The sequence below is a fragment of the Myotis nattereri genome, assembly GCF_964212035.1.
Source record: "Myotis nattereri genome assembly, chromosome: 7".
Taxonomy (NCBI): Eukaryota; Metazoa; Chordata; class Mammalia; order Chiroptera; family Vespertilionidae; genus Myotis; species Myotis nattereri.
Window position 1 is genome coordinate 33,273,745 of NC_138082.1, and position 25,914 is coordinate 33,299,658.

General features: G+C 52.0%; 1 protein-coding gene across 1 annotated transcript in view; it reads left to right on the plus strand.

The window, feature by feature from the left end:
- The first annotated feature begins 232 nt into the window (after positions 1–232).
- SH3BP4 (SH3 domain binding protein 4) overlaps positions 233–25,914 on the plus strand; it is a 76,713-nt gene continuing 51,031 nt past the window's right edge. Inside the window, exon 1 of the mRNA XM_081096106.1 lies at positions 233–371. The gene's annotated coding sequence lies outside the window, so the exon portion shown is untranslated. The remainder of the gene's footprint in view (positions 372–25,914) is intronic.

Here is a 25,914-nt window from a genome sequence, read left to right on the forward strand (position 1 = left end):
AGTCCCGCTCACTCCCAATCCGCCTCCCCGGTCCCCTCGCCCGCCCGGCTGCCTCCGTGAAGCCTCGGGTCAGGCTCCTCCCCGGCCGGCGACCCCGCCCCGGCGGGAGACCACCCCCGCCCCTGGCTCCCGCCTATTCCCGCCCGGGGCACCGCCTCGCGAGCCCTGCCCCCGCCCCGAACCCCGCCCCGACGCGGGGACCACCCTCAGCCCGCGGAGGCGGGGACCGAGCGCTGCGGGCACTCTCGGAGGTCCCGGCCCCTCGCCTTCGCCGCGCGGTGATTCCCGCGGAGCCGCGCGCGCCCCCGGCCGGACGAGCTCGCAGACCACGAGGAGAGCCGCTGGAGCCGGTGGATCGCAATGCGAGCCAGGTAGGCAGGGAGGCGGCGCGCCAGGCGGTCCCCTGTGGGCGCTCCAACCCCGCGCCCGGCCTCGCTTCCGCGGCGCCTGCTCGGGCTCGGCGGGTTTGCGCTCCTCTCGAGCGCCGATCGTTCCCCCGCCGCCTGAGTTCGGGGTCCGGGTGCCCTGGCGGAGCTGGCGCCTGGCGGCTTCGGCAAGCCTCGCGCACATTTTGGAGCTTCCCCGGGCGCCCAGGATCACCCGCTCAGGGCAGGCGGTTCGGGGTTCCGGGAGCCGAGACGCACTCGGAGCCCCCGCGGTCGCCCGGCGGATCCCAGTTCTCCCGGCCCTGCGGGGTGGCCTACCTACTTCGACAACGGGGCACGAATGTGGGGGTTGCTCATTCACCTCCCGCGGCCGTAGGGCGCCCCGAGGGCTGGAGGGTCGGGGCGCCCCCTCGCGCGTACCCTGGGTGGAGGGGAGGGCGCGCGGTCCTGGGTTAAACTTGCTGGTGACAATGCATATTTCAAGTTCGGAGATCCCTCGTTATAGGATGGAAATGAAAGCCCGGGTTTTCGGCTAGCCGTGCGGTGACCGAGCAGCCGCGAGTTGACAACGCTGGCGGCTGGCGGGTGGGGACAGCTGGGAGAGGCACGTTGTTCTCTAAGTGATGTTTCCTGGGAAGCCCGCTCCGCGGCGCGGATTGGGGGTCTAGGATCCTAGCCTTGGAGTCCGGTGGCTCCTGGCCCTGCAGCCGGGGTCCCAGGCCCTCTCTGGCCCTTCCCCGCCGTGATGGTTGGCCCGAGGAGCGGCCGGGCTCTCTCTCTACGTGCGGAGAGCGTTGTGGAGCCTCGTGGATCGGTGAGATTTAAAAGAGAGAACACTGGGCTGGATTTTTTTCGTGCTGATTCTTTCCAAGTTAGTGCAGCAACTTGGTACCGTGTGCTTATCAGTAGTGATAAGTTAGGACAACTTTTGTTCTGATCACAAAAACAATAAATGCTTTGGGTAGAAAACATGGAAATAAAGACATCAAACAGAAACCAACCCTTTGTTCCTCCAGCCTTTAATATTTATTCATCGTTATTGGGGTCACATGTTTGCAGATTTCATCAATAAGTTACAACTGGAGCCTCTCTACCCTAAATCAGAAGTAATCTCTCTTCGCAACTCTTCCCTCCCAACCCTTCAAAATGTGAGGTCCCTGAGCACCGAAGTTTGGGTTGGTGGCCTTGTTTCCTGCTCAGCTGGCGCAGCTCCATTTCCAGGGGGCGGTGTACTCCCTGCCTTCTGCAGCCGAGATGGAGAGAGGAGTGGTCAGCTTGGAACACTGGCTCAGACAGGATTGGCCTTGTGCCTCTCCCCTCCCCTGTGGTTTTGATTCCTTGCCTTGTAAAAATGAAGGTAATGATTCTCAATCTGCTTCTCAGGCCACCATAAAAATTAATGGGTGGTTTGCAAAGCATGTTGCCATTCTTGGATGGACAGCGGCTGTACTTTAAAGGGGCTAGGGAGCATTTTGCTTGCTATTCTGTGTTGCCGTCATCATCAAATGAAGCAGTTTGCCTCCCACCTGGCCATCCTGATCAGGAGACAGACTCCAGGAATGTCCGGTGGAGCCTGGAGAACCATCCTGGTACCCCAGAAAACGGGGGCCTTGGGAAGAGACAGCACCCCCAAAACCACCTCCTCTCTGCCTTCTTCTGCATGTGGGCAAATGGGGAGAGGATGAGGGGTCATTGATACTAAGACGGCCCGAAGTTGCACAGGCCTGATGCTTGTCCATCTGTGTATTGCTGAGGCCACCCTGGCAGGAGAGGGAACAGTTAGTTCTGGGAGAGGGACTTCGAAAGTGCACAAAGCTGACTTCCTAAGGGTTTGCTTTATGGCTCACTTGTTTGCTAAATGAACAATGACCACCTCAGATCTGCCTGCCTGGAGAAGCTTCTGTGAGCTCAAATATTTTTCCTGTTGTCCAAAGTCAAGAGCACCACACTTCGGTGACCTCTTATAGCAATTAGAAGGGCTTCTTGCCATTAGTTAATTCCAGGTATGAGAAGCCGGAGTGGGGAGAGGTGCCGCACAGGTTGCCTTTTGTTCCCTTAGAACAGAAACCACGGAAGATCGGAGATCCTCTTTCTGTGAACATCTCCCGGGCTCCAGTTCGGTCATTTGATAGTTTCATTTTTTTATTGTCGCTCCCACCAGCACTTTGATCTGCCCAAGGTCTCTAGTAGCTTATCCAAGCTCAGGCACAGGGGGTTTCCGGAAAGACCCTGAAAGGGGGCTGGACAAGTTGCCTATGGTGTTCTTAGCCCAGCTCATTGTCTGGTAATGTGCTCTTCCTTATCTGGGTGTGGGGAGGAAGGGGGGCTGGCTGGATTTTTTTTCCTTTGCTGTTGTTTGTGAACTTGCTTTCTGGTCCGGCAGCCTGGAATTGTTTTCCTGCAGGCTGCGTGAACGGACTTCTTTCTTATTCTAATGCTGGTTTCTAGTCTGATAATAAGATATGCTAATGGTGAGTGGGGTTTTAATCCTTGGATCCCCGCCAGTTAAGTGTGGGAGGTGTGTGTGCTCACTCTTCTTCCTGGGGAGGAGCCAAACAAACAGAAGAGCTACCAGTTCACCCCTGATGACCTCATCCCCGCTCAGGGCAAGCCTCCCAGGCTCCCTGTTTGAGGTTCCAGCCTTGTTTTGACTGAGGAGAAGCTGCTGTTTAGCAAGTGGGCCTTGGGCCAGCCATGTGGGTTTCCTTTAGCTTTGTTTTTTTTCAAATTCGACACCTGAACTGGGCCGCGTTGCCATTTTTCTTCTGAGAACTGGAGCCCAGTCCATGGGATATTTTATTTCCTAAGGCCCTGGAGATGGGCACTAGGACTTCTTTGTCCCGGGGCCGCCGCCTGACAACCAAGGATTGGGAAAGGTCGCTGAGCAGGGAAACAGACTTCCTAGAGCGTGCACAGACCTGCTTGGCTCCGGCCCTCACGGTTGACACTCCGGTCTCCTGGGCCCCAGCTCTTCGCACAATAGAAGCCCCATGTTCTGCCACTACCCTCTGGAGGGGTAACAGAAAAGTAATTCAAACCCCCACAAACCCAGGGAACAATCCAGCTACTGACTCAGGATCTTCCTGGGCAGATCCTGAGTCTGCTGCTCCGTGGGCCCCAGGGCATCCCTGTTATATAACAGCACCTGGTGCGGGCAGGACCAGCGGCTCATAGGAAAGAATGTCAGTCTTCAGCCTTTAGAAGGAGGCAAGGGGATGCAGAAGGTGTTTCAGAAATGAAGGGGGTGTGTGTGGTGTTTCAGGGAGGGAATGGTGAAGTCCCATATGTGTGCACAGCTTCTGGACCATCAGGTGAGCATACACCTTCCCAAACATCAGTAGTGATTTGAGGGAGAGAATGGTGGACTGAGTTTGCCTAATTTAAATAGAGATTTGGGGTGTTTTAAGGGGAAGAAATCAGTATCGCTTGCTGAGGGCTTACAATATACCAGGCCCTGTGTGCACACTTTGAAAGTCTCCCCAAAACAATGAGAATTTAAGTCGCTCCTCCAACGTAAGAGTCCATTAGTAAGTGCTTGAGCTGGGACACAGATCCCTGAGCCAGCTTGATCTCCCAGCTCATGTCTCCCAGTGAGTTGAAATTGAACAAGCAGCTGTCTATCACATATTTTGGTAGCATTTAGGCATGAAAGGAGCAGAGTGCCTGCGTCCCTTGCACCATGATTTATATATATATATATATATATATATATATATATATATATATATATATATATATATATATATATATTGGATGAAATCTTTAAAATCTGTGAAATTTTTTCAGCCTGAATGTAAGACAGCCAGTTTACACCTTTGTTCCTGGGGGCTGGTGCTCACCCTGTCTGCAGGGTAAAGCTTGGTTTTTTTGGAAGACTGGTTGTGAAGTTGGGATAACTCAGCACCTGCTATGAAGTTTTTCCTTGCACCTTGAAAAGTGTTATTCAGGGCAGATGAGGTCACTAGAATAAGATTAAGATTATGGGAAGGTTGATAAGTAAATGTAAGATAAGGGTTCCGCCTTCCCCTTCACAATTTCAGAAATGACATATTACTGAGATTATTCTTATCTGCTCGGTAAAAACTAGTCTCCGGGGAACTCTGCCGAAGCCTGTTAGCCCAACTCTTCTGAACAGATTGAAAAGAATGCTTTCTGCAAAAACGGTTCTGTGGTTCCGAATTCTTAGGTCATCCTTTCCTCTCTTCCCTGTCTCGCTAGTCTGTGCGTTTATGAAAAGCCTGCCGGGTTCTTCAGAACATGGAAGCCTACTAAAGTCTGCAGGCCTGAATGGAATACAAATGTTTCCTTTTCTAGCTTCTCCAATGTAGGAGGTCCTGAGCCTGCAGTGTGCCACTGCAGAGAAACCTGCTCTTTGAGGGGAAAAGACAAAGAGCCTTGATTGTAGCATCTGCCAATTACTGGGTGTAAATACTCCCACCATGGCTGACTTCAAGGTACTAGTGCTAGGGCTGCACATTACTAAATATGCAACAATCTGTGTGAGCCAATAAGAGCTGATTCAGTTTACCGTTCTTGGACCTAGCCCACCTGCCCAAGCCCCCTCATGTAATGAATGAAATGGTTGGCCGGCTTGGACCATGTCAACCTAGTTGTGTGAGAGGAGAGAGAATTTGGGTGTCGTAGAGTAGCCTGTTTTGGCCAGCAAATGTAAAGTGCTTTAAAACTCAGAGCACACATTCAAATCACCTAGGAGTTAAAAAAAATTTTTTTAAACCTTTGCTGCCTCCTTCCCCTTGAATCAGAATTTCTGAGGGTGGGGCTCAGACATGAATAGTATTTAAAAGCTCCCCAGTAGATCCCTGGCCTGGAGCATTAACCCATATACCAGGGTTCAGATTCCTGGTCAGGGCACATATCTAGGTTGTAGGTTCTATCCCTGGTGTGCAACTGATCGATGCTTCTCTCTCGCCCCTCCCCCCTTCTCTAAAATCTAAAAAAAAATTATATATTCTTGGGTGAGGATTAAAAATGATAATAATAAAAGTAAAAGCTCCCTGGTAGAATCACCATTCTTGTGTCTATCCAGGGTTGAACTAACTCCACTGACAGGAAATTTGGGAAAGTGTCAACGTAAGATGTATCCAAACTATAAAGAGTTTTTATAAGAATTTATTGGAGCCCAGCTGAGGACATTGCCAGGGACCAACATCTCAAATGATCTGGAGAATAAGTTTGCAGTGTCTTTTACACATTTGGAAGTAAGGAAGGAATGTAAGGAAGATTATGTGGAGGTGGGAGACAGCAAGGCAGGGATTGGATTACAGGATAGTTAACATGATTATGTGCTTTCTTGAGGGTGGTTTTGCTTCCAGGGATCTATCTGAAGAAGAGGCATTTCAAAGGTGTTGTGAATCCTGATGGGGGCTGGGTGATGGGGAGACGTACTAAGAAGAGCTCCTGTTGGCTAACTGAGCTCAAATTTTAAAAAAGCAGCCCTTTCTGCACAGGGCCTCTCGTGCACACTGCACTTCAAAAAGAGGCCTCTGCCTGCCTAGACTCCTGCCCACACCTTGTTCCTGTCATCTGAGCCAGCCTTATAAAGGTTTCCTGGAGTCCTGTTTCAGCCAATAGGACTGAGCTTTATACGTTTCTTTCTTCACTGCACCCCAAGTTGGAGATTCCTATTGGTGATGAATTGGCACTAATGACCATCGGTTGACAATGTTAACCTAGATGCACAGCAACAATGGACGGGGCTTGCTGAAGGCAAGCATATATCTTTTTATAGGCCTGGGATGTACCTACCTACCATTACCCGGCCAGTTAGTGACTACCCACCATGACCTGTCCAGTTAGGAGTTTGTGATCAGAGAAACCTGGGAGGTTACAGTTTGGCCAGACATATGACACAGCTCCTTTTTCGGTTCACAAGAAGTAGTTTGGGGCTAGACCCTGTATTTGGCACCAAGAAGTTGAAATTTCCCTTGTGGAGCCTGGGAGCGTTTTCCAGCTTCGAGTGTGAGGACTAGGCAGGCAGAGACCTGGATCTTCCCACTTGCCAGTTGTCAGTCTTACTCCAGTGGCCCTTTCCCTCCCGCTGCTGGTCCACATACTTGTTGTGCCTCGGTTGCAGCTGCTGGTCTAGCACGGAGAAGGGTCCTGGTGGAAGAAAGGGTCTGGTGAAACAAGGAGATGGCTCCTTGGGCGGGCTTGGCTGATCTTGGATGTTAAAGCAGAGAGCCGGAGTCTAGAGGAGCTCCCCCAGGGCCCCCAAGGGAAGAGAGGAGGAACTCGACACTAAGGACTTTTTTCACAGTCCTTCAGCTTGGTGGCACACATAAGCTGATTATTTTTCTCTGCATAATTAGCAGTAGCATTATTTTAAAAGGTGAAAGCTTTCTTTGGAGGCAGGGCGCACATGGGAAGCGAGTGTCATTGAACTTCTGAGCCAGTAAGAAGTGACAATACGTTGACAGATCTGGGACTAGAAAGAGGCAAGCGAGGCCCCTGGGGTGCGGAACTTAAGGAGGTGTGCACTGCAGGGGCCGCCCGTCTGGTCAGGGAGGAACCGATGGAGAGAGAGTGGACTCAGGCCTCGTTCCCTCAGAGTTGGACCCAGGAGTACGGAAGAGCGCCCTGGAGATGTGAGTGTGAACAGTGGGGCCTGGGAGCACACTCTGGTCAGCCCCTGGAGATGGGGCAGGAAGGCCGAGGGGCAGGAGGAATGAAGCAGCTGGAGGCGTGTCCCCGAGGCCAAGGAGGAGAAGGTTGTGAGTGGGAGCCTGACACAGACAGACAGTTCTGGGTACTGAATGATCAGACACGGGACCACTGGGGTTTGATTGTTAGAACTGTGTGATTGCGGGAGTAGGAAGCTTCTAGAAAAAGTAGAGAATACGACATAGGCCACGGAGAAGAATGTGAGTGATAAAAGAAGTAAGGTTGTCATTTGAGGGTGTGAAGACAGGAGGGACCAGGGTTGGGATGGGCCGGGTGCCTGGGTGGGTGACCAGAGATGTGTGAGTGGTTGTCCTCAGGAACTGGTTTAAGGGCCTCCCCAAATGCCTTTTGAACTTGTACATCTGCCACTTGTTTTCAGCACCCTTTGTGGGAGGCTAGCTGGGGGCCTCGTTTGTTCCTGAGACCCAGGTCCTAATGCTCCCTGTCGGGGAACCCTTTCCCGGTTGCCCCAGGTCAAGGACTAACCACTGCTTCCCTACATGCCTGTCGCCCCCCAGGCAGGCGCTGCACGTCCTTTACCTCCGAGTCCTCAGTGCAGACAGCTCGTCTCATGAATGAAGGTGCTGAAGAGGGGCTGGCCGAGGTGACAGCGTAGGGTGGCGACTTCCCAAAGAACCTTACAGCGACAGCCCTAATATTCTCTTCTTAGACATCTTAACAGTTTAAAACTCACAATACGTAAATTTCTGGCCTCTGAATAACGATCAGCTTTCTTGGAACTGCTGTCAAGGGGCCGTCCTATGCTTCTGTGCCGGTTAATTTTTCATTCAGCCAGGCTTACCCAGCTTCCTTTACCCACCTTTACGCTTTTGCCCTTTTTGAAAGCATTTGAATTTTTAATAGGTTTAGGATACAAAGAAGTAAATGGAATGTCTGAAAATGCACGTACTTTTAAACATTTTGAAATTACCGGTGGTTGCCCTAGCCAGTTTGGCACAGCGATTAGAGAGGTCAGCCTGCGGACTGAAAGGTCCTGGGTTCAATCCTGGTCAAGGGCGAGTACCTCGGTTTCGGGCTTGATCCCTGACCTTGATTGGAGCGGAAGGCAACCAGTCGTGTCTCTCACATCCGTGTTTCTCTCTCTCTCTCTCTCTCCCGCTCCCTTCCATTCTCTCTAAAAATCAATGGAAAAAAATATCCCTGGGTGAGGAGTAACAAACAAAAGAAATGACTGATGGGGCCAGATATTTGCACAGGTCCTGCACATAAATGGGAAAGAAAGGCATGTGTTCTGGCTGAACTGGAAGTGCTCGTTGGAGCTGATGTGGTCCGTAGAGGTCATTTCTGTGAAGAGCTGGGCCCAGGGCCTGTGACCAGAGCAGCCCGTAGTCGGTGCGGATGGTGCTGCAGTCTGGTCTCACTTTCCCTCCCCACTACCCCCACCACACGTCCCCTGGCGGAGGCTGTGGGGTTTCTTTTTCCCTTGTGGTTTCAGAAATCAGTGCTTCGGGTGTTCGCAGGAGAAAGCCCTGTTCGGCTCTTGTACTGGTTGGCAGCCGCTGGGAAGCTCGCCTTTATGGGAAACCAGAATTTCGAATTTTGGTCACATTTCAGGCCTACGTCTGGGTGACATCACAGGAGATCTGTCACTGGCTGGATATAAAAAATGAGTTTCCTGGATTCTACTTAGTGCCCCCCTCCCCCCCCCTTTATTTATTTATTTGCTTATATTTTGTTATAACCACCCATGATTTGGGACTGTTCAGCTAGGGGGGAAGTAAGTATATGTTCCCAGAGACAGACCAGGGCCTGTTTACTGTAGAGCCTTCTCGGCTCCACAGCCAGGGCTGTGACAGTCAGTCCTGGGGAGGGGCCGGCTGCCAGGATTTCATATTCTCCAGGTGGAACCAGGGACTCGTCTGTCTCCTCCCTTACATTTTATTCTTACATATTTTCAGAGTCTGAGGAAGTCATGTTTCAGATAGTTCGACATTTAGATAGATGCTAATCTCTCAAATACAGTTACTATTTGGGGATACACACCTGAAATATTCCCCTTCACCTTTTAACAGGGACTTTCCCCTGGCTTCACTTATTGGCTGGACTTTTGCTCTGTGTCACTGTGCCCGAGGCTTCTGTAAATGGCTCTTTCTTTTCAGCCAATCAAATATGAAACAACCCCGTGTGCACAACTGAAAGTCATCATATTTGATTCAAGGAAAGTCCTAATTAAGAATTAAGTGACTCATCGCCCTTATGTTCTTCCAACATTGTGTTTTATATCCAGGCCATTGTTAGGGAACAGAAGTAGCTGGAACAGTTTTCACAAGCTGGACTGCGGGGACATTCCTTTTCTTAGTGGGGTCTCAGTGGCTCGCCCTTAGGACCTGTTTGATTTCCGGTGGCGGCAGCAAAGGCTTCTCAGTGCCACACACCTGTCTGTGTTTGCTTCTTTGGCTTCTGTTTACTTCTGGTTTTGACCTGGGGCAAGTTTTTGGGCTTCTCCGAGCCCAGCTTTCTGATTTCTGAAATGGTGATAGTGCTACTTACCTCTGGGCTGGGAGATGGGCCTGTGGAGACGGTGGACTTCGCCACGTCACCCTTGCCTGTCCAGGGAGCCCTTTGTCACTGTGGCTTCTTCTGAGTCTTGTGTGCACTGTAGATTATTCTTAAGTGTTGAGTAAATATTATTTTTTTAATGTTGTGCCATCTGAGTTAAATAGGAGTGCAGGACTTGGATATTTTTAGGTGTTCTATCTGACCTTTAAAAAGTGTACGGGCGCAGACTAGCAGCATGATGCATTGGTGTCTAAATAGGGCTTAGGATCCCCAGTCCTTGCCCCGTTTCTCAAGTCCTGGGAGCAGGAGAGGTGTGAGGATGGAATAAGCAAGGTGTGTCCCAACCCCAGACCTGGGATGGAGTGTGGCTCTGGCTGGTAGCGTGGGGGGACCAGCGGCCAGCCCCCCACTGGAGGCTCTGTGTGCAAGAAGACCCGCTTTGTTTGCCCTTGGGGGTGGGGGAGGGAGGTGAGAAGCATGTTGTGGGCAATAGAAGTACTTTCTAGGTATATGCATGGTTTGGGGACTAGTTTCTTACGACTTTTCTTTAAATCCTGTCCAGTTAAGTCTTTTTTTTTTTTTAATTATTGACAAAATACTCATTTTAGAAACATTAGCAAATGCAAAAGGAAAAGTAAGTTTGTATCAGTGAAACTCTGCCGCCCACGATAACCGCTCCGGACATTTGACATGTAAATCTAGACTTTCCAGACAAAGCCAGGGTGATGAGGACCTTGTGCACTCAGCCCAAGTCCTTCAGTGAGTATTTGTCCAGTGAATACTACACTTTTCAAAAACGGCTTTTCACCTCAAATGGTTGCTGACATATTTCCAGGTGAGTTAGTTCAGACTTCCTGTCAGGCTTGTAGGGGATGCACCTCCTTATTTAAGAAGTCCTTGTTCATGGGCAGTTTCCAGTTACTATGAAATTATAAATAGCACCGCAGTGGCCATCTTTAGATATCTTTCCATGCCTGTAAGTTTCTTCTTTGAATGATACACACACACACACACACACACACACACACACAAGTATATATTTTGCTTTTGTTGGGCTTAAAATCTGCACAGAACTAATTGTATGGACTGTTGGGTGAGTGTATACTCACCACTCAGGAAAGCACCCCCAAGGAGTGACGCGGGGAGTTTTTTCATCTCTTGAATAAACTTTGGTGAACTTGTACATGAGTCTTGGACTCACTGGCACCGCTTCTGGGGCAATTCCTTTCTGATTGTCCAAATCCTAACACGCTCTGTCTGCACGGTGAGTTTTTGGGTGGGGTTGGGAGTGCACCCCTCAATTTCAGGAGGCACATAGACATGCCAGTTTCAGGAACAATGGACCACGGGGAAACGTGTGTTTTAGAGCACGGGAACTGCTTCTGTTGGGAGGTCTTCAGGGCCCGCCCCTCCTGGGAAGACACGAGTGGTTTCAGCTTCAGGAACGGTCACTGCCAGCTCCCAGGTCATGTCACTGTGGACGCCAGGAGTTCCCTGTGGGGCTGTGTCCTTGACCGGCTGTGACCGTGGATGCAGTTGCAGCTGGCACAGGGCAATGGCGTAGACTGGATTTTCAGAACCTGCAGGTTCGCGAAGAGAAAAGTGCTCAATACCTTCTGCTGGTGACAAGGCTGTGATTTTTATTCCTCACTGTGGTCTGGTGTCACAGGAACTCAGTTACGGGTGGAAGATCTTCTGGCCTGTCTCCAGAGCGTGGTCTTGGCACCGGCGGCATCCTGAGTCATTGTCCACTTATTGGCACATGAGACAGCACTTTGGGGGCCTTCAGGACACCAGGAGATCTGCCCATTCGCTCTGGTTATTTGTTCTGGAGTACCAGGCCCACCTCAATGAGTTTGGGGGGCTGGAGCCCCTAGACCGGGCCTGATTGCTGAGCCCTTTTAACTCTCTGGGACACTACCCTGGTCCTCTTCTCCTCCTTCGGATTAGCTCTTATGTGACTTGAACTCCTTCATTCCATCACCCTCACTGAGCCGCTGTGTGCCAGGTGGGGGGATGGAGAAACCACTAGAGACGGCCTCTGACTAGGGAGGTCAGGGTTCAAGGGTGTGCTGGGGGGTCAGGGCAGGCTCCCGAAAGTAGCCCCACTAAGTGGGGGGATGTGATGTGAAGGAATTGTGTGGTGCAGGCAGGGGTCTTGGGCGTGGCGAGTGATTGGGTAAGTGCAGGGGACCCTAAGAGGTGACCACTTTCTGGAGCACCTGTGCCCTGGGGCAGCTAGGTGTCTGGATGGCAGGTCCTCTGGGCTGCAGTTGGCTTTGAACTCCATCTCAGGGCACTGGGGAGCCTTGATGAAATGTGCCAGCATGATTTAGAAGGGGCCAGGGAGGGGACCTGACTCACCACACCTCATTCTGACTGGGTCCCCTCCTCACAGTCTGACACCCCTGAAGACTTGGCATCCCGGGACCCCACTCTGCGCCCCACAGTGATGCTTCTCCCTCGTGGCCTGCTGTGAGAGGCTTGTGCAGTCATCTGATTAAGTGACCCCTCTGCACAGTGTTAAGAGTTACCTTTATTTTAAAACTAGAGGCCCGGTGCACAAAAATTTGTGCACTTGGGCGGGGAGGGGCAGTCCCTCAGCCCGGCCTGTGTCCTCTCGCAGTCTGGGACCCCTTGGGAGATAACGACCTGCTGGCTTAGGCCTGCTCCCGGGTGGCAGAGGGCAGGCCCAATCCCTAGGTGCAGCCCCTGGTCGGGCTCAGAGCAGGGCTGATTGGGGAGTTGGGGCCCCGCCCCCTGTCATGCACAGAGCAGGGCGGATCGGGAGGTTGCAATGCCACCCTCAGTCAAACTCAGGGTAGGGCCGATTGGGGGGCTGGGACACCGCCCCCTGTCACACTCAAGGCAGGGTCAATGGGGAGGTTGCGGCGCCACCCCCTGTCACGCACAGAGCAGGGCCAATCAGAGGGTTGGGGCGCTGCCCCCTGTCACTCACAGAACAGGGCCCATCAGGGGGGTTGGGGCTCCGTACCCTGTCACACACAGAGCAGGGCCCATCAGGGGGTTGGGGAGCTCCCCCCTGTCACGCACAGAGCAGGGCGGATCAGAGGGTTGGGGCGCCGCCCTCTATCACCCACAGAGCAGGGCCAATCAGGGGGTTGGGGCACCACCACTGTCACACTCAGGGCAGGGCCGATGGGGAGGTTATGGCTCTACCCCGTCACACACAGAGCAGGGCCCGTGGGGGGGGTGGGGGTTGGGGCGCCCCACCCTGTCACACACAGAGCTGCAGGGTGATCAGGGGGTTGGGGAGCTCCCCCATATCAGGCACAGAGCAGGGCTGATCAGGGGGTTGGGGCGCCTTCCCCTGTCACGAACAGAGCAGGGTGGACAGGGAGGTTGTGGCCCCGCCCCCTGTCACACACAGAGCCGCAGGGCGATCAGGGGGTTTGGGCGCTGCCCCCTTTCACACTGATTCCGGTGCCCGGAGGCCTCTCAGCTCCGCCGATCCTGGTGCTGGGAGGCCTTGCGGCTCCGCTGATCCCGGTGCTGGGATGCATATTACCCTTTTACTATATAGGATAGAGGCCTGGTGCACGGGTGGGGGCTGGCTGGTTTGCCCTGAAGGATGTCCTGGATCTGGGTGAGGGGATGATGGCTGTTTGCAGCTGGTCACACACCCTTCAGGGTGGGGGGTCCCCAGTGGGGTGCCTGGCCAGCCTGGGTGAGAGGGTGATGGCTATTTGCAGCTGGTCACACACCCTTCAGGGTGGGGGTCCCCACTGGGGTGCCTGGCCAGTCTGGGTGAGGGGATGAGGGCTGTTTTCAGGCTGGCGGGTGACTGAAGCTCCCAACTGCTCCTTTTTTTCTTTTTTTTTTTTAATTCTGGGCCAGCTTTAGCTCTGGCTCCAGCTCTGAGGCCTCTGCTGCTGAAAGCAGGTATCTGGTTTGTTTGGATTGTATAATCGAAACACTGTATCAACTCCAGCTCTGAGATCCCGGCTCACTGAAAGCAGGTTTCTGGGGTTTTGTTTAGCTTCTATATTTGTAACAATGTTTCAAACTGCAAGCTCAGAGGCCGGCAAGGCAGGAGGGAACGTTGGTTTCCTCCGTCACTGAAGCAAGCAAGCCCCATGTTCACTTCAAGCTGCCTGGCTGCCGGTCGCCATCTTGGCTGGCAGTAATTTGCATATCTCGCTGATTAGCCAATGGGAAGGGTAGCGGACGTACGCTAATTACCGTGTTTCTCTTTTATTAGGTAGGATGACACTTTGGAAACTGAGCCACCTGTTGGGTTATTAAGGGAGTCAAAGCATGTTTATGTTTAGAAAGGAAAAAGGTATTATGAAGATACGGAGGCTTCCAATTAAAACAACATCGGAGGGATCCAGTGCGATGGATCGGAGTGCCTCCCCCTGGCCACCTGAGCCCCAGACTGTCTTTGAGACTGGCCCCCAGGCCACAGCATATGGGACAGCAGCCCGGATGAGTCCTGGCATTCCTTGTCGGGCTCTGAAACTCATCAGGCTGGGCAGTGGTTCCATCCTACCCGCTCCCCTCTCGGCCTCACTCGATCTGCTGAGAGGTGGCAGCTTGGCCGGCTGGCCAGCGGATTTCTGTGTTTAACCCACAGGAACCTGCTAATCCCATGTCCACTTCAGTAGAACCTCTGCTCTGGGAGGACAACCATCTGTCCTCACTGCACTCAGAGTAGAATCATTATGACATGGTTAAAAGGACACAGCTCCGAGCTGGAAAATGATGTCATAAGCACACTCTATTGTCATCAGAGACAATATGTCAAGGAACTGGCTGCTGATTAAATTGGGAGGCTGATGATTATTCTGGGAAGAAGCGGGGAAAGGGACGGAATAGTAGTGATTCCTTGGGGAGCGGAGGGCAGGAGGCTGCAGGGAACAACAGGTAAGGCATTCAGAACAGACTCTGATTTACGGCTCAGATGATGGTACATGAGGCTCTACGGGAAAACTTGAGTCGTGACTTTGAATGTGTCAGGTTGCTTGTGGTTCTCCATTGGCTTCAGATTTTGTTGCCGGGAATTGCAAATAGAGGGTCAACAGAAATGGCCTTGTTGTTTGGGTGTGGAAATTGGCAGGCAAGGTTTGGGCGGTGTCTCCCGCTCCTCACCTCCCACCTCCCACCCCCCACCCTCTCTATTGACTAACAAAACAAAGTAAACTGTACATTTTAAATGTTTGGGGAGAAAAGAGGAGAAATGGTAGCTAATATTTGTAAAGCGCCCACAGGCAGCCACTCTACTGGGTCCCCTGACTTTGGTGACCCTCATGAAAAGCAGGTGGTAAGCGGCCTTGTTCACGGCAGTGGTGAAGCTGAAGCCAAGAGGATGGTCCACGGACAAGGTGAGTGTGGAAAATACCAGGGACTAAACTGTTCATGTGGAGCTTGTGCCTGGATGCTAACTGAGGGCGTCTTTACCCCAAACCTTGAGCGCCAGGCTTCCTTGGTCAGTGGCACCATGGTGCGTACATGGACTAGGAGAGTGGAGCCATTCAGGCCATTAAAAATGGCGGGAAACCAGACGTTTCACTGATGGGCATCCTTCATGAGCGTTTCTCGGATCGATGCTGCCACGGAGGAACTCCCACCTCCTTCCCCTGCGACGTGTGTTTCAGACACGGCATTATGCTGACTTCCCATCCTACATTGGAGGATGCCTGTGCCTTCGACTCCCTTAGTTCCTTTGAATAATAAGGATACTCAGAAACCTCGGAAATGAAGTCGTGGCAGATAGTCCTGGTGTCAAACTGATGTGAACATCACCTGTCTGGCAGAGTGTATAACCACTCTGCTTAATTAAGCTAACCCTGCGCTTGGTAATAGAAGTATCAGGAAATACGGAATCTAACAGATACATTCTGCTTCTGATGATAATAGCTAGGATGTCAGTAGCGTTTGCTCTGTGACATCCAGCGTCTTTGCACTTTACAAGTCCTGTGAGGTGAGGGACTCTTTCGGTGTCTGTGGAACAGATGGGGAGACTGAGGCACCAGAGGGGCTGTGGGTGCAGCAGCCAGGATTTGAGTCCAGGCTCCCTTAGTCCAGGCTCTCTTATGCTGCTCTGCCCCTCATTGGCTGCCAGATCTTCCCCAGGGTCAGGACGTCCTGGAGTGAACTTCCCACCAGACCAGGGAGCGGCGTGGGGCAGGGCTAGGGGAAGGTGTGGTCTCAGGTGAGATGAGGATGGGCAGGTAACAGCCAGGTGGGTAGTCTGAGGGGGACAGTTCCTGTCCACCAGCAGGAGCCAAGCCTGAGGATGGGGAGAGGCCCTAATGCTGGGAGGGTGGGAGCTGGGCAGGAGGGAGCTCCATTTCCTCCCCGACTGCCCCTCACACTCGGCAAGCACACTGAGCCCTGCTGTGGTGATGTGTGGCGCTGTCTTCATCGAAACTGTCATCTGTCAAGGTCTGCGCCATGCCAGGCACCAGGCAGGACACTTGGTCGGGATAATCTAGAAATGCAGATCTTCACCACCGACTGATGGAATGAATGGTGGGCGGGGACCAGCCGTGCTCTAGTCCACCAGGAGATCCGGCACTCAGGCCATCCTAGTGATAACTGATGGGCAGATGGAAAGTTCCAGAATAGCCTCTTTGGCTATAGCCAGGTGGGCCCCAGGAGTCTTTGTAATTCCTAAGGAGTCTCTAATTTGTATTTTAATACCTTCTTTAACCCAAGCGGCTTTTTTTAAGTATTTAATTTTGTCCTTTTCATTTTTATTTATTTTTTAAAAACATGTTTTAATTCAGTGTTTCTCAACCTGTGGGTCGCGACCCCTTTGGTGGTTGAACGACCCTTCCACAGGGGTTGCCTAAGACCATCGAAAAACACATATATAAATTACATATTGTTTTTGTGATTAATCACTGTGCTTTAATTATGTTCAATTTGTAACAATGAAATTGGGGGTCACCACAACATGAGGAACTGTATTAAAGGGTTGCGGCATTAGGAAGGTTGAGAACCACTGTAATTGGTTTTTAGAGAGATAGAAAGAGGGAGAGAGATATAGAAACATCGATGAGAGATCAACATCAATCAGCTGCCTCGTGCACGCCCCCTGCTGGAGATCGAGCTCACAACCCAGACATGTGCCCTGACCGAGAATCAAACCGGTGACCTCTTGGTTCACGGGTCGATGCTCAGCCACTGCGCCAGTGACCAGTGCTGTCCTTTTCTAGTTTTCTCTCTTTCTAACCTGATTTTCTGGTTAACTTCGGGTATCATTGCCTTGGGACCAGTGGATGTCCGCACAGATTTCTACTCTTGACGTTATCGAGATGTCATGAATGCTTCCCGTGTTGGCTGGTGAGCATCCTCGGATCCTTCTGCAGCATCTTCTCCAGGACATGGGGTTCAATACGGATCAATGACACTATGCTCATTGATTATGCTCTGCTCTTTGTTGTGTGCCATTTGCCCTGTCCGCAGGGCTGTCAGATTTCAGTCGCTGGGTGCAGGGTTCCCAACACGACTGGTTTCGTCATTTTCTGTCTGGATCAGCATGAACAGTTTTCTTCATCTCTGTTCTTTCTGTAGGATAGTTGGATTTTTTTGTCACTTTACAATCCTGGGTCTTCATTCTGTGGCCTCCTGCCTGCCTGTCTCAGTGCCCACTGCGCTGGTCAGAGCCCAGGTACAAGCAGTGGTACCGAGGACAGTGGTACCGAGGACTGGCCTGGAGGGCATCCTTATGACTCCTGAGCTTAAGGGCAGTCTCCGCAGGGCTTCTCTCCTTCTCCTCATTGACCCAATGAGGGTTACTCACAGGTGTTGCTCACGTTCCACTCCTGGAGTGTCAGTTGGCCTGGGGCTGGGGCCCCAGCATCCCTAATTTTAAAAGCATCCTAGGTGACTCAGTCCAGCCAGAATGAAAATCACCAGCTCCGAGTGACCTCATTGGAATCCATGTCTTGAATGGTATCTATCATTCCTGAGATAATGGTTGTTTTAAACTTTAGGTTTGCTTAAATTTTTTAGTTATAAGGATAATGAGTGCTTTTGCAACAATTCCAAGCATGACAGGCATTGCAAAGTGAAAAGTGAGTCACTCGTCCCCCTGGAGTGGCTGTCTGGGATTCTTACCTGCTCTCCTCGAAAGCCGGCCTGACCTCCCAGCCTTGACCTCTGGCCTTGACTTCTGGGCTGATTCCACTGGCTGTGTGGTAGTCTTCTGCGCACTGTGTCATATAGGTTTCCGTGTTCCCTTTTGTGTTTATTAGCTTTAGGTGGCGATTTTCAACCGGTGTGCCACAATGATTTTTAAAACATGCAATACCTGACTATTTAGTCAAGGGCACTGACTTCTTTTCCCCTTAGATTGTCAAATTTAAAAAATGACAACAGCCAACACAACAATAGCCATCCTGTGTGAATGCCCTGTCTTGAACCATAAATATATAGGTTATGTAATAGAGTTGCATCTTATTGGTCACCCCTCATAATAAGGTTGTGTCTGATTGGTTAATTGTTGGTATATAAGAAATCATTAGTTCTTACTGGTTTGGCTCAGTGGATAGAGCGGCGGACTGCAGACTGAAAGGTCCCAGGTTCAATTCCGGTCAAGGGCATGTACCTTGGTTGCCAGCACATCCCCGGCAGGGGCTGTGCAGGAGGCAGCTGATCGACGTTTCTAACTCTCTATCCCTCTCCTTTCCTCTCTGTAAAAAATCAATAAAACATATTTAAAAAAAAAGAAATCATTATATACAAGTATAGGCACCTGGGTTTTTAAAAAGTCACTTTGGAGCAAAAAGGGTAGGTAATTACTATTATTACTTTTTAAATCAATCAAAATTGTACCTGTTTACTTTTGTCAGATTGGCAAAAAAATACATATTTTTTGGTGTGCTGCAGAATTTTAGTAATTAGCCAATGTGTGTCTCGAGATAAAAAGGTTGAAAATGGCTAACTTTGGGGAGCAGGATCACTTTTTGCCTCTACAAGCTATTGCAGACGGGATTGTTTGTCTTTATAAACTGCTTTACATCTGTCTTCTGGGGCACCAGGCCCGAATCGAAGCTTGTTACATGTGTGTTGCTGCAAGGTGCTGCCAGAAACTACAGGAAGAACACAGGATAAGCTACTGTTTAGGACCGCCCTCTCTTTCTAAGGATTTTTAATTATTCATTTTTAATTGTGGTTAAAAAAAAATCACATAAGATTTACCATTGTCAACTGATGGTCATTGTCACCAATTCAACCCCAACAAAAATCCCCTGTTTGGGGTGTGGTGAAGAAGGAAACTTCATTCAGTGCAAACAGCTCAGCTGTGATACAGCAGGAGTGTGAGGCAGCCCTCGGGCCAGTTCCCTGGGGCCAGGCCCCTCTCAGGCTAGACAGCTCTGCTCTGCCCGCTCCTCCATGGGTGGTCCGCTTTGCCCTGTGCCGATCTGCTTGGCTCTGGTCCAGTGAGACATCTTTGGTGTTCCAGCTCTAGCAGGGGAATGCAGTCAGGGAGCCAGCTTCTATGGACAGAAGTCGCCGCACCTGGTCCCTGCTAGGTCTGTCCTCGTACAAATGAGGACTCCAAACTCTTAAAGTTTGATTGGCCCCAAAGAGACCTGCTTGGTCAGAATAGAACTGCTCTGGTTGGTTGGAACTGTGAAGTTCCAATTTTATGGGAAAAGCCTCAGTCCTATTGGTTGAAATAGGATTCCAGGAACTCCTTTATAAGGGCTGGCTCAGAGGGCAGAGACACAGTGCAGGCAGGCAGTTCGGGCTTCTCCCTGAAGTGCATTTTGTGTGAGAGGCCCCTGTGTACAAGTGGCCACTAGGCTCTGTTTTAGTTCTTTATTTTATTTTAATTTGAGTTCAGCTAGCCACCAGGAGCCTTTCTTAGTAGGTGTCTTCTTTCTCGGAGTTCACACTGTCCCAACAGTGAAGTGTGCAGTTCAGTCCTGTGAAGTGTATTCACGTTTGCTGTGCAACAGATCTTCAGAACGTTTTCATCTTGCAAAACTGTCTTGCCATTAAACAGCACCCCCTCCCCCACCTCCACCCCCCTCCCTCTCCCATCCCCACCCCCCTAGGTCACCATCACCTTTCTGCTTTCTGTTTCTGTGCATTTGACTGTTCCAGGTAGCTTGTATAAGTAGGGTCATACAGTACTTGTCTTTTTGACTCGCTTATTTCACTCAGCATAATGTCCTCGACGTTCATCCATGTTGCAGCCTCTGTTAAAAGAGTTCTTTTCTTCAAGGCTGAATGCTAGTCCCCTGTGTGCCTAGACCACATTTAGCTTATCTGTCCATGGGCCTTTGGTCTGCACCTCTTGGCTGTTGTGAATAGAGCTGCTGTGGACCTGGGTGTGCAAATACCTGCTTGAGGCCCCACTTTCAGTTCTTTCAGATATATACCCTGTTAACGTAAAAAACCATTGAAACCTGTAAAGAATTTTTGTGAGTTTATTTGAGCCAAACTGTTGACATATGCCAGGAAGCAGAACCTCAACGAATTGAGATAATTCTCCGGAGAAAGGAAGGGGCGGGCGTAGGTGGGTTACATGAAATCCATTGGTGATAGACTAGAGAGGCAGGAGAAAGCAAAGTGGTGGTGGTGGGGGGGACCCTGAGATTGGATAAAAAGTAAAATGATAGACACATACTTAGGTGGGTGCAGGAACAATTAACATGATAACAATAAAGGAATTTGTGGGATCTGTCCTGGTGCCCAGGCACAGTAGGTTGTGCCCAGGGGCTCCAGAAAAAGGGAAGTTACAAGTCACCCGGAATTTTCAAGGGTATGTTATCATAGATGCAAAAAGACACATAGGCTCCGTTAAGGTTAAGGTTGACCTTGTCAGTGAAGATACTGGCCTAGGATGTAACTACCCACCATAACTGCTTTTAGTTAAAGTTTAATTCAGACCATCCTTTGTGGTTACTTTAGGTCTCTGAGTTTGCAAGACCTCCATGCAGGCCTCCCCTGAGCTTGTCAGGTTCACATGTGGCCCCTTTCGTCCACACCCAGAGATGGGATTACTTTATCATATGATAAATCTTTTATTTTTTTTTGAAACCTCCATCCTGTTTTCCACAGCAGCCATAGCGTTTTACGCTCCCATGGGCAATGCATAGGGCTATTCAATGGTCCTCATCCTTGTGGGTCGCCGGTGATGTCGATTGTGGTTTTGACTTGCATTCCCTACTGATGAGTGGCGTCAAGCATCTCTTCGCGTGCTTGTTGGTCGGCCTGCCCTTTTCAAACTATTTGTTTGCTTTGATTGTCTGTGAAGTGTTTTTGACGATTCTTAGGTACAAAAATCTGCTTGTAGTAAAAATGAAAACTCCAGCGAGTTGTTTCAGACATCGTGGGTTTCTCCCATTCCACATGTGCCTGGGGAGCTTGCATCTAACAGACCGTTTAGAAGGAGGATTTCCTTCCGTGAAATTGGGAACAAGCCTCCTCTGGCATGACTCCCAGAAAGCCGCCTTCCCCCTGCACACTGTTTAAAGCGTCGATGGCGTTCAAGTCCATTGTCATGAATAACACATATAAAACACCATCATCACCCTGCAAGCGTGAAATTTGAGAAGAGAAGCCACCCAGTGACCCTAAAGATTGCCCATGGATTGTGCTTTCTGTTGGTTTATGAGTAATCCATGCTTATAGATTCAGAAAATAGACCCTGTAGAAGAAATTACGAGTCATCTGACAACCTGTAACTCACTGCTGTGAGATAAGTCACGTGGGCGTTATTTCAGAAATGGGGTCATGTGTGCTCTCTCTCGCAACCTGCCGCTCCGCTTCAACCGGCAGTCGAGGGGGGCAGGCCACACTGAGGTCACCTGTGTGCCATCCAGCTACTTAGCCATGCCCGCCAGGAGCAATGCCATCTTCACTTCCTCACGGCCCTGGCATTGATGGGAGTCCACATACTTGTCACTCCTGTGCACTCCAGTTTCAAGTTTTCCTTCCAGTCCTACGTCTCAGATGGGATTTCAGCAGCACCCCAGCAAGGTAGACGGCTTCCCTTGCAGCCCGAATGCCAATTCCCTTGTTGGCATTATGTGGCGGGCACCAGTGTGGAAGGGATCCAGCCTTTGGGAGGAGTGCACAGTGCACACCCGGCGGACGGACGGGGAGTGCTTTTCTTGCATCCCTCGGCTGCTGGGTGCAGGCTGCCTGAGGCCCCTCTCCCCTCTCTAGCCTGGGGACGGGGAGGGCTGTAGGCGCCACTGCCCATATGGGCTGAGCCCATCACAAGTGCCTGAATCTTGGAGAAGGAATGTGTTCACTTATCTCAGCGGGTCCGCTCCTTTCCAGCCGTGGGAAACAGTCATGTAAGGTTTTGTGAGGATCCTGAACTTGACCAGTTTGCTGCCCCTCAAACGCTGCATTCGGTGAAATGGCGGGGGGCTCATCTGTGGACACTCAGCCCTCAGCTAACACTGATGTCCTGAATGACAGCTCAGGGTGTGCTGGGCCCCTTGGAGCTCCGAGGCTTCTGGAATCTTTAGCTTGATCGGCCCTGAGGCTTCTGTGTTAGTGGTGGCTGGCCCTGCTGCCCAGGGCCTTCAGCTGCCCGGCGCCTGGGGCTTCCTCTCCTCCATGGAGGAGCTTTCTCCCTCAGACACAGCAAGGGGCTCACTGCCTGGCTCAGCTCCCTGCTTCCCTCTCCTCCCCACTCCCCTCGGCGCCCTGCCATTCACCAGCTGGTGTTGGCCATGGTGAGAGGACAGGGAGGAGAGTGAGGGGGGTCTGAGGCAGGCAGTGTGCCCACACTGCGGGGGGGGGGGGGGGGGCGCCACCGGGACACGTGGTGATTTGTAATGGGGATAATCATAAAACTTACCCTGATGACAGGCGTGTGACATGTGCCTGGCCCTGCCCCTGGGAGCTGGCGAGCAGGGCCCAGCAAGCAGCTGCCTGGTACCTCTCAGGGCTCGGGGACCAGAGGGGTGAAGGCTGGTGTGGATTGGATGTCTCTGAACTGGTGCTGTTCAGGGACCGAGCCTTCGTTCCCAGTGGAGGCGGCAGCTGTGTGTTGGGGGCTCCTCGGCAGGCAGACACAGCGCTGGGTTCTGGCTGGGTAGTTAGTTGTCCCGAGAGTGAATCCTCCGGCCTCCATCTGCAGGTGTCCTCAGCCCAGTGTTCAAGTCCCACACAGACACTGAGCTCTCCGAAGGGAACGATGACTCGGGATGGGTCTCAGCTGAGTGCAGGGCCTGGGACCTACATGTCCTTTCTATGTGCCTGCATCCCCTAGGGTTAGGGGCTCGCCTCTGGTCACCCTTGTGAAGGACACCATAGACTTGTGGGACCTCATCAGGTAACCCATTCACCCAGCACCAGCTCACCTGGCCAGGTGTGTGTGTCAGGAGCCTGCGCAGGGCAGCTGGTATCTGGGCTCTCGTAGAAATTGCCGTTTTATAAACAAGGCCAGGTCATCAGCTTTATTTATCCAGTCACTCAGTTTTAAACTCCTGTTGATCTGTGTCTCTAGCTTCAGTCCTTATGAGGGAGCAGGGAGTGTGTGTATGTGGTGAAGAGGTGGCTGTATGTTTGGCGTGGAGCTGCCTACAGCTAAGCCAGGGCTCTGTGCTCTGGGACTTGCGCTGTGCACTTTTCTTTGCTTGTTTTCTTACAAATAGAGGCGCTTGTGTTTATACGCTCTGGCTGGCGGTGGAGGTGAGGAAATCTTTCAGCAGAGAGGGAGGTGGGGCCCGGAGAAAGAGGGTAAGAGAAGGAGACCAGCTGACCAAGGTCAGCATCAACCATGGTAGGTTGTAGCAAGTGTGTGCCCTTGATTGGAAGAGATGAGAAGGGTCCCTCACTTTGTGGTCTTTCTCCCCAAAATCCACAACCCCAGAGTAACCATGAGAAAAACATCGGGCACATCCAGTTGAAGATCACTTACAAATACCTGCTCAAAACTGTTATCTTCACAACTTTTGTATCATTTTTCTCAATTTCCTCTTTTTTTTATGTTTCGTGTCTCAGCTCTGGATTTTTGTTTTGTGATTGCCATTTGGTTTGTGTCAATGTCATACGTACAAATAGGCCATTTTCACCACAACTTTTCTATGACTCTAACTCTGTTCTAAAGGAGTTTATTTAGAGTGGCAGGGAAGGCCAGTGGGTGGCAGGGTTTCATAATACAGCTCTGGGGCCGGCGTGGCCCTCTGCGCCCATGTCTGCTTCATGCAGTGACCACGGCTGGTGTTGGGATCCGGGTGCCCCCTGCCAGGGAGAAGCCCAGGGCTTCCACACCCTGGCCAGCAGCCGCCCAGTTCCTCAAAGCCGGGCGCTGGGGGCCCAGCCCACTCAGGGTCAGGCCGGGGCCTGTCTCTTGCCCACAGCGCGTTCTTTGTTCTGTCCGGGACCAGACGTTTACAGGTGAGCTGCTCTCCCGGCCGGTGCAGGAGCGGGTTTCCAAACACAAATGCCATCGTGTCTGCCAGGTGAACCTGAGAAAGGGAGCGGAGCCGGGGACAATGGGCCCCTTTATAAACTGCTCCGAAATGCAGAGCCCGGCTGTTAGGCTTGGGGGCGGGGCCAGGTGTTCATGGTGGTGGCCCAGGGCCCTGCTAGTCCTGTTGCCCACTCGGGGCCCAGGATTGATGCGTGGGAAACAGGATGAGATTGTCTCTCCCCCGAAGACGGCTGAATAAAGCACGCACAGAGTATACGCGGCCACGCTGAGCCATCTGCTCCTTTAGCTGTCTTCTCCTCATGCCACGAGCTGGCACAGGGAGCAGGCACAGTTACACACCCACCCCAGGAAGTCACACTCGCCCGCAGGCACCGGCCTGCACCTGAGTTAGTCATCTTAGAAGAGAAGGCTTTCTTCTAGGACCCAGCTCCGGAGAGCAGGCAATAACTGCAGGACTCCACTGCACCTGCCGTGCTCCCGCCCAGCCCAGCTCAAATCTGTGTGCACAGGAATCGCCTGGGGTCTCTCGAATGTGCAGATTCTGGCCAGGGGAAGAGGCTGCTGGTCCGGATGGCACTTTGAGTAGCCAGGTGCTCCATGATCATCAGGGGTGCGATCTGGGCGGGCAGGTGGGGGCCGCTGTGGGAGGACTGGGGCTCATGCTTTGTTCCTTGTGAGCTGTATCTGAAATTTTGTCAGGTGGATACATTGGAGGATAAGCCTGAATGTGCGTAAAGGGGTGTGATTCAGCTGGAAAGTGACAAGGGGGTGGCAGGTGGGAGGAGCAGTCGAGTTGGGAGTGGTCCTGGGTAGTCTGTGTGCCCGTCTGGTTCACCATCAGAGAAACACGACTGTGAGCACGTAAGTTGCTCCGACTGGACCTGGAGCTTTGTGAGAGCTTCCTGCGTGTCACTCACTCCCCACAACGGCCCCTGGTAGAGATGAGGCAGGTCTGCTGCCTGCCCAAGGCCCCGCGATAGGAGAAGGTGGGAACTGGGCTCCTGCCCCCATCCAGTGCAGCGACAGCGCGTTAGCACCGCGCCTGCAGCTGCTCGGGCGGGGCAGGTGGCACTGCCCAGCTGATGTGTTAACTCTTCAGACCAGAGCTTACGGTCCTTCTGCTGGGTGAGCACCAGAGGCCGGTGAACATCCGGTGTCGCCCTTCTCCCGTGATGTGACAAAGAGCCAGACAGCCACTTTGGTGTCCTGACGGCACCAGGGCCACTCACAAGCCCCTTCCCTGCTGCCTGGGCTTTTCCAGAAGGTTCTTCACCTCATCGCTCTGCTTCTCCATCCCAGGCATGCAGATCTGGTGCCTGACTGAGACTTATAGCCCATTTCAGTCAAAACCCACAGCGGGCCCCGTCGAAGTGCTTCAGGGATGTTGGAGAAGTCACAGCTCCGGGCCCTTCCTCAGCTCTTCAGGTGGAGCCGGCATGTTTGTGGAGGGTTTTTCTAGAAGAGGCCAGGTTTGGGGGTGCTAGACTTCCAGGGGGCCTTTATTCCTGCTTAAGGCACCCCCCTTCCCCCCCAGAGAGCAGGGTGGCCACTGAGGCCAGGCCTCACGGGGGTTTGCTCTCCTGTCTTCCCAGCAACTCCCCGTCACTCAAGACTTATCTACCCTGTCGTGTCCTCATCCCGCTCAGAAGCATGTGGTCAGTCATTCACTTACCAAGCATTTGAAAGCCTGAGCCGTTCGGGGTAGAGGGGTGGGCAAACGCAGGGCCCTGGGCACAACCGACTGTCAGCTGTGGGCTGAGTGTGGGCTGAGCTGGCGGGCGCGTGGGCTGTTGTGCCCCTGGCCAGAGCCCTGTCGGGTTCCTTCTCTACTGTGGCGTCTCCCCCTGAAGCCTGTGCAAAACGTTCTTTTGTTCCGCAATATTGGCATGACTGAATCGGCGCCGCAGCCAAACAGGATGTGGTCTGGGTGGCTCCCAACTTCCAGCC